General features: G+C 41.7%; 1 pseudogene; it reads right to left on the bottom strand.

The window, feature by feature from the left end:
- Positions 1-1653: 1653 nt before the first annotated feature.
- Positions 1654-2156, bottom strand: LOC100937401 (large ribosomal subunit protein uL24-like; annotated as a pseudogene).
- Between the last annotated feature and the right edge of the window lie 6684 nt (positions 2157-8840).

The raw sequence follows: 8840 nt of genomic DNA, 5'->3' as shown, positions 1-8840 counted from the left end.
TCATATTGGGTTCTGTTTGTTGTGGCCTAATGCTAACAATATTTTCTTAAGGGTCTAAAGAAAATGTTTTCTTCCAACATAATATTCAGTGTACTGCAGAAGGTCTTTTATTTTCCCTCTTGGTAACTGGCCTAACAGATTTTTACGTTTTATCAAAATAATTCCTATGCCATTATTATTAAGTTTTGATTTGCTTAGAAAAAAACAGATTAATTTTTTTAAAAAAAATTAATGGTTATTACATCTGTGTATCTTTTTGTATGTGCTTTTAAAGTCCTTGTGACATTGAGTTGTGGGGCTTTGACTCCTTGGCCCAAAAAGGATATGAAGTCCTGCTAAATCTTTTTTTTTTGGAGATGGAGTCTTGTTCTGTCTCCCAGGCTGGAGTGCAGTGGCACAGTCTCTGCTCACTGCAAGCTCTGCCTCCCGGGTTCATGCCATTCTCCTGCCTCAGCCTCCTGAGTAGCTGGGACTACAGGTGCCCACCATCACGCCCGGCTAATTTTTTGTATTTTTAGTAGAGACGGGGTTTCACCGAGTTAGCCAGGATGGTCTTGATCTCCTGACCTCGTGATCTGCCCGCCTCGACCTCCCAAAGTGCTGGGATTACAGGTGTGAGCCACCGCACCCGGCCAAGTCCTGCTAAATCTTAAACACTGACAACAATTAAAGCCTCATCTTCAGGCCTGGTAGAAGGTGTCAATCAAAATAAACTGCATTCCTGAGACACAGGGCCAGAAATTAAACCTGTTCAACTCCTTAAGGCCCAGAGACTATTGCAGAAGAGGTGGGTGTATGAGATTGTAAGGGCTGATTTTGAGAGATAAAATAAGTTCAGTTTCTCTGAACTGAACTTAAACATTAATGTCAAAGGCCCACTGATGCAAGACCAGCAAATGGGCCCCCTGTGTCAGATTAACAAGTTTTTCTTGAAGCATTAACTGACTCCTTAATAAAGGTTATAAAAGGCTTATGAAATTATATCTTATGGTCAAGATGAACATTTTACAGATTGCTTATAAAATTTTAAAAAACAAATTTAATTGGCTTCATGCTGACTTTATTAGGGCTTATCGTTTGGAAAATTAAGTCTCCTCTCTCAAAGAATGAAGGCTTTTACTTTTTTTTTTTTTTTGAAATGCTTGAGTTATCACTCTAAATGAATCATGCATTTTACAATGACCTGTGATCCTATTTAGTGATATCAAATGTTTTAAGCCTTTGATATTTGACACATTTTCCAAAATAAAATGATAAATTATGTCTCTTTCTGACCTAATTAATCCTTTAAGATATTAGATTCCCTAAAGTACAAAATGGCATATTTGGCTTATTTGGTATAAAATGTATACAGGAAGTATTGTCAAATATGAAATGGTGTTTGGTTTTCTTTGGGTTATATTTGTATAAATATGTTATTGGTATGTGTTCCAAAATTATGGGAAACTCCTATAATTCTGATATGGCTCAGTGTACATTATCAGTAATAATCATAATTGTTATGTGACATTATTTTATGCCACAGAGGTAACAAACTTCCTAGTCAATTGTGTCTTTGACTATAGGTGCCCTAAAACCTTTTGTCATCCATGGACAATTGTCTTGTTTTGGTCCTCTTTAGAAGGTGGTTTTATAATCAGCTATAAAATTCTCTTTTTTTTCTTTGTTTCAAGTTTTAATCAAAGCTTGTATATAAGATTACTTTATTCCTGCATCTTCTCAATTGTTTCTTCCTTGTATTTGCCCTTTTCCTTTCCTACTTGGCGAGATTTGGCTTTCCGTTCAAGGATCTTTTTGCGGTCTTTGTCCAGTTTTAGCCTAGTGATAACCACCTTGCTGGGTTGAATGCCTACCTGGACAGTTGTGCCATTAGCCTTTTCCCACTGCAGCCGTTCAATGTAGATAACATATTTCTTCCTGTAAACCTGGACTACTTTGCCAATTTGCTGACCTTTATAGTGTCCTCGTACAACCTGAACTTCATCATCCTTTCAGATGGGCATGGATTGCATGTTGTACGTCTGTCTCAGCTCTTTGGAAAGAGGAGAAGACATAATCTTCCTTTGAATGTGGGAAGGTGCATTGAAATGCCTTTTGCGATTCTTGCTTTGGTCAGAAGTCACAAAGGGATTAAACTTCATTTTGGCTGGAAAAGCCTGCACACGTCTCGGGTCCTAAAAGCCTCCCAATGGGCAAGTGTGGTCTGGAAGTTCTGTGAAGACTTTACCGAGAAGTTACTTCAAGAGCATTCTCTAGGAAACGACACTACCCAGACTCCAGTCTATTTCCACAGGCTCCCTTCCCTCAGCTCGTTTTCGAGTCCCCAAATCCCTGATCCCTCCATCCCTCTCCGGCCCGGCGGCCCTTGATTTAAGGGAGCAACAGGTAAAAAACCATCCCAGCCTCCTTCCTGGCTGCTACTCGGCCGACGGGAGACTCTCAGGGTCCCCACGGTCGGAAGCCACCATGCCCAAGCATGGATGGCTGTGGATTACACCCGCTTGCCTGCCGAATCCTTACCCGCTCCCAATCAGCTATAAAATTCTAACAGGCACTTTTGAATGCAGGTTTCTGATAACTTTGGAGATGGTGACATCAGAATAGAGAAAAACCTTTCAGGACTCCTGGAAAGCTGAAATGTTCATGAATATCAAGCAGAACTGCAGAGACTGAACTAATAGAAAACTGAAGTAGTCTTTTTGACTTTTTACTTAAAATATTGCTGATCCTTTGTTTTTCAGAGTCAAGGAAACTTTTCTTTTGAGCTATTAACAGCTTTTAACAATTAAATATACTTTATGAACAAAATTTGAAGCATATTTGTTTCTACCTGATTCTCCAGAATTTGGAAACTGTGAGTGTTCTTAACCTATGGCTATATAGTTATTTGCAAAAGTGCAATGAGAATCTGTTTTCATTTGTAATAGGACACAATTGGAGAAACTGGTTATTTTACCAAGGCTTTGACTGGAATGGTAGGCCTTCCTTTAAGGAATCAAACTTGACTTATAGAGCCAATAAAAGCCCTTTAGGAAAACTGACCTCATACCTACATAGTCCCTGTACAGGGTTCCTGACATGCAGTAAGTACGAATGTCACTTTCTGACAGGCCCAGGATCCCCAGGTTATCTTGGGATCTCAAGAGGAGAGGAATTCACCCAACTCATAGGTATTTGATGGTACAAATCTGTGGCTGGGTTCGACTTTAAAGAAAGTCTAATCTGAGATTCCTTCTATGGAACAAAGCTCCATCAAAGCCAATTTAAAAAGCCTATGTGAAAAATCATTATTCTTGCTGTACTTTATACAAATAATCTGGCCAAGTATAACAAGGCAAATCAATCATAACATGATTTGTCTTTAGTAAAAATGGGAAACTGGAGAGAGAAAAATTATGTTTCAAAAACTATGGTACACCTGTTGTTAGATTCTAGTCTTGCCAAATGTTTTTCAATTTTTATTATTTTCTACAGTCTGGATTGAATTCTAATTTTTCCTGGCTACAAATCTCTAAGATAATGTTTTCAATTTTTTTCTTCTTTCTTTTCCTTATTTCCCCCATTTTTCCTAATTTAAAATCACTGAAAACTAAGCTGTGCTTTCTTAAAGCCTTACAAACTGACACTAGACAACTTAATCTCTGGAAGAAAATAACAGCAAATTTTACGTACATAAGCCACTTTTATACCTGTCTATTGATGTATGGACTTTAGAGTAATGTGACCTATATTGATTTTCCAGGATTGTTCTTTTGTTTATTGTTGTTTTTCTTCCTTCCTCCCCCTATTTTCTCTTCATAGGACATGAGACTTTACAACCTGCTAAAAATGAGTTTTTCTAATAATTTGGAACCTACCCATTTAGGAATAAACCATCCTAGCCATGAGAGATCAGATGAAACCTGAGACCAGAGACTCATTTTCTTCTAAAACGCTTTCTCTAAAAGATTTTAAAAAGAAAAGGGGGGAAATGTGAAAGAAAAATAAATCTTGGGGCCCCGAAATCACTAAGCTGAAGGGTAAAGTCAAGCTGGGAACTGCTTAGGGCAAACCTGCCTCCCATTCTATTCAAAGTCATCCCTCTGCTCACTGAGATAAATGCATATCTGATTGCCCACTTTGGAAAGGCTAATCAGAAACTCAAAAGAATGCAACTGTTTGTCTCTCACCTACCTGTGACCTGGAAGCCTCTTCCTGGTTCGAGTTGTCCCGTCTTTCTGAATGGAACCAATGTACACTAAAATGTATAAAACCTAGCTGTGCCCTGACCACCTTGGGCACATATAGTCAGGACCTCCCAAGGCTGTCTCATGGGCTCATATTCTCAACCTTGGCAAAATAAACTTCATAATTATAATTATTAAATACCTGTCTCAGATATTCTGGGTTCCCAACTCTGTTGGTTGCTTTCTTTTTTTGGTGTGCAGAAGCTTTATAGTTTGATATAGTCCCACTTGTTTATTTTTGCTATTGTTGCCTGTACTTTTGGGGTCATACTCAAAAAACCATTGCCCAGACCAATATTATATAGCTTCCCCCTATGTTTTCTTATGGTAGTTTTACAGTTTTAAGTTTTATGTTTAAGTCTTTAAGAATCCACTTTGAATTCATTTTTGTATATGGTGTGAGGCAAGGGTCTAATTTCATTCTTCTGCATGTCAATATCTAGTTTTCCCAGCAGCATTTATCGAGGAGACTGTCCTTTCTTTATTGCATTTTATTGGAATCTTTGTCAAAATGCCATTTTGATTACTATAACTTTAAAAAAATGTAAAACAAAATTAATTTTTTTAATTTTTAAAAAATCCCCTGGGTTTACCATACTATAACTTTTTAGTAGATTTTGAAATTAGATAGCGTAACACTTCTAGCTTTGTTCTTTTTGCTCAAGATTGCTTTGGCTATTCAGTGATTTTTGTGGTTCTATGTGCATTTTAGGATTTTTTTCTATTTCTGTGAAAAAGTTCATTGGGCCCTCTCCCTCTCCCTCTCCCTCTCCCTCTCCCTCTCCCTCTCCCCTTTCTTTGGTCTCCCTCTCCTTCTTTTTTCGGTCTCCCTCTGTTGCCGAAGCTGGACTGTACTGCTGTGATCTCGGCTCGCTGCAACCTCCCTGCTTCGGGCTCCTGTGACTCTCCTGCCTCGGCCTGCTGAGTGCCTGGGATTGCAGGCGTGCACCGCCACACCTGAATGGTTTTTGTATTTTTGGTGGAGACGGGGTTTCGCCCTGTTGACCGGGCTGGTCTCCAGCTCCTGGCCTCGAGTGATCTGCCTGCCTCGGCCTCCCGAGGTGCTGGGATTGCAGACGGAGTCTCACTCACTCAATGCTCAGTGGTGCTCAGACTGGAGTGCAGTGGCATAATCTCGGCTTGCTACAACCTCCACCTACCAGCCTCCTGCCTTGGCCTCTTAAAGTGCTAAGATTACAGCCTCTGCCCCGCCGCCACCCCGTCTAGGAAGTGAGGAGGGTCTCTGCCTGGCCGCCCATCATCTGGGATGTGAGGAGCCCCTCTGCCCAGCCGCCCCATCTGGGAAGTGAGGAGCACCTCTGCCTGGCCGCCATCCCATATAGGAAGTGAGGAACGTCTCTGCCTGGCCGCCCATCGTCTGGGATGTGAGGAGCGCCTCGGCCCGGCTGCCCCGTCTGGGAAGTGAGGAGCACCTCTGCCCAGGTGCCCAACATCTGGGAAGTGAGGAGCGCCTCTGCCTGGCCACCCCATCTGGGAGGTGAGGAGTGCCTCTGCCTGGCTGCCACCCCGTCTGGGAGGAAGTGAGGAGCACCTCTGCCTGGCTGCCCCGTCTGGGAGATGAGGAGCACCTCTGCCCGGCTGCCCCATCTGGGAGGTGAGGAGCACCTCTGCCTGGCCGTCACCCCGTCTGGGAGGAAGTGAGGAGCGCCTCTGCCCGGCCGCCACCCCATATGGGAAGTGAGGAGCGCCTCTGCCTGGCCACCCCATCTGGGAGGTGAGGAGCGCCTCTGCCCGGCCGCCCTGTCTGGGAGGTGAGGAGCGCCTCTGCCCAGCCGCCACCCCGTCTAGGAGGAAGTGAGGAGCACCTCTGCCCGGCCGCCCCGTCTGGGAAGTGAGGAGCGCCTCTGCCCAGCCGCCACCCCATCTGGGAAGTGAGGAGTGCCTCTGCCTGGCCACCCCGTCTGGGAAGTGAGGAGCGCCTCTGCCCGGCCACCCCATCTGGGAAGTGAGGAGCGTCTCTGCCCGGCCGCCCCATCTGGGAAATGAGGAGCACCTCTGCCCGGCCGCCCCATCTGGGAAGTGAGGAGCGCCTCTGCCCAGCCGCCCTGTCTGGGAGGTGAGGAGCACCTCTGCCCGGCCGCCCTGTCTGGGAGGTGTACCCAACAGCTCCGAAGAGACAGTGACCATTGGGAGCGGGCCATGAGGATGATGGCGGTTTTGTTGAAAAGAAGGGGGGGAAGTGTGGGGAAAGGAAGGAGAGATCAGATTGTTGCTGTGTCTGTGTAGAAAGAGGTGGGCATAGGAGACTCCATTTTGTTCTGACTAGGAGAAATTCTTCTGCCTTGGGATGCTGTTGATCTATGGCCTTTCCCCCAGCCCCGTGCTCTCTGAAACATATGCTGTGTCAACTCAGGGTTAAATGGATTAAGGGCGGTGCAAGATGTGCTTTGTTAAACAGATGCTTGAAGGCAGCATGCTCTTTAAGAGTCATCACCACTCCCTAATCTCAAGTACCCAGGGGCACAAACACTGCAGAAGGCCGCAGGGGCCTCTGCCTAGGAAAACCAGAGACCTTTGTTCATGTGTTTATCTCCTGACCTTCTCTCCACTATTATCCTATGACCCTGCCACATCCCCCTCTCCAAGAAACACCCAAGAATGATCAATAAATACTTCATAAGTAAAAAAAAAAAAAGAAGGGATGATGTCCCCTAGTTCATGGGGTTGTATAAAATAAGTGACTCAACATACCAAAAAAAATAAAAGAAAAAGTTCATTGGAATTTTGTTAGGAATTGCAATGAATCTGTAGATCACTTATTTTAACAACATTAATTATTTAAATCCATAAACATAAATATCTTTCCATTTGTTTGTGTCTTTAATTTTTTATCAATGTTTTAATTTTTAGTTTACAGATCTTTTATCCCCTGGGTTAAATTTATTCCTAAGGATTTTTTTTATAGCTGTTGTAATTGGGGTTGTTTTCTTGATTTCTTTTTCAGGTAGTTTTTGTTAGTGTTTAGAAACACTACTTATTTTTTATGTTTACTTTGTATGCTGCAATTTTACAGAATTTATTTATTAGTTCTAAGAGTTTTTTTGGTGGAATCTTTAGGATTTTCTACATAGAGGATCATGTAGCTGCAAACAGACAATTTAACTTTTTCCTTTCTGATTTGAATGGTTTTTTACATCTTTCTCTTGCCTAATAGCTCTGGCTAGGTCTTCCCATACTCTGTTGAATAGAACTGGTGAGGGTGGGCATCCTTGTCTTATTCCTGATCTTAGAGGAAAAGATTTCAACTTTTTGCCACTGAGAATGATGTTAGCTATGGGTTTGTGTATATGGGCTTTATTGTGTTAAGGTAAGTTTCTTCTACATCTAATTTGTTGAGAATTTTTAGGATGAAAAGATGTTGAATTTTGTCAAATGTCTTTTCTACATCTATTGAGATGATCATATGTCTTTGTCCTTCATTCTGTTAATATGACATATCACACTTATTGATTTGTGTATGTTGAACCATCCTTGCATCCCAGGGGATAAATTCCAGTTGATCATGGTGAATGATCCTTACAATGTGTTGTTGAATTCTGTTTGCCAGTATTTTATTATGCATTTTTGCATCTATGTTCATCAGGGGTGTTGGCCTGTAGTTTTCTTTTCTGTAGCATCCTAGTTGGCTTTGGTATCAAGGTAATGCTGGCCTTATAAAATGAGTTTGGAAGTATTCCCTCCTTTTCAATATGTTGGAATAGTTTGAAGAGAATTAGTATTAGTGTTCTTTAAATATTTGATAGAATTCAGCATTGAAACCATCAGGTCTCAATGGAAAAGTCTCAAATGTGAGATTTTTATTACTGATTCAATCTCCTTACTCATTAGTAATCTGTTCAGATTTTTAATTTATTCATGATTTAGTCTTGGTACATTGTATATGTCTGTAAATTTATTCATTTCTTCTAGGTTACCCAATTTGTTGGCCTACAAATGTTCATAATAGTTTCTCTCTTTTTTTTTTTGATGGAGTCTTGCTGTGTTGCCCAGGCTGGAGTGCAGTGGTGCAATCTCAGCTCACTGCAAACTCTGCCTCCTGGGTTCATGCCATTTGCCCACCTCAGCCTCCTGAGTAGCTGGGACTACAGGCACCTGCCACCATGCCTGGCTAATTTTGTTTTTGTATTTTTAGTACAGATGGGTTTCACAGTGTTAGCCAGGATGGTCTTGATCTTTTGACGTCGTGATCTGCCTGCCTTGGCCTCCCAAAGTTCTGGGATTACAGGTTTGAGCCACTGTGCCCAGCCCATAATAGTCTCTTTTAATCCTTTGTATTTCTGTGATTCAGTTGTAATGTATCCTCTTTCATTTGTTGTTTTATTTATTTTAGTCTTCTATTTTTCTTACTGTAGCTACAGGTTTGTCAATTTTATTCCTCTTTTCAAAAAACAAATCTTTGTTTTGTTGATCTTTCTATTGTTCTTCTAGTGTCTGTTTCACTTATTTCAGCTCTGATCTTTTTCTTAATTTCCTTTCTTCTATTGTCTTTGGGCATAGTTTATTCTTTTTCTAGTCCTTTGACATGTAATGTGGGGTTGTTTATTTGGGATTTTTCTTTTTCTTTTTTGATGTAGGCATTTATTGCTCTTAGGA

Source organism: Pongo abelii, chromosome 15 (assembly GCF_028885655.2).
Source record: "Pongo abelii isolate AG06213 chromosome 15, NHGRI_mPonAbe1-v2.0_pri, whole genome shotgun sequence".
NCBI lineage: Eukaryota > Metazoa > Chordata > Mammalia > Primates > Hominidae > Pongo > Pongo abelii.
The sequence above is the reverse complement of the archived record's forward strand: the minus strand, read 5'-3'. Positions and strand labels throughout refer to the sequence as shown.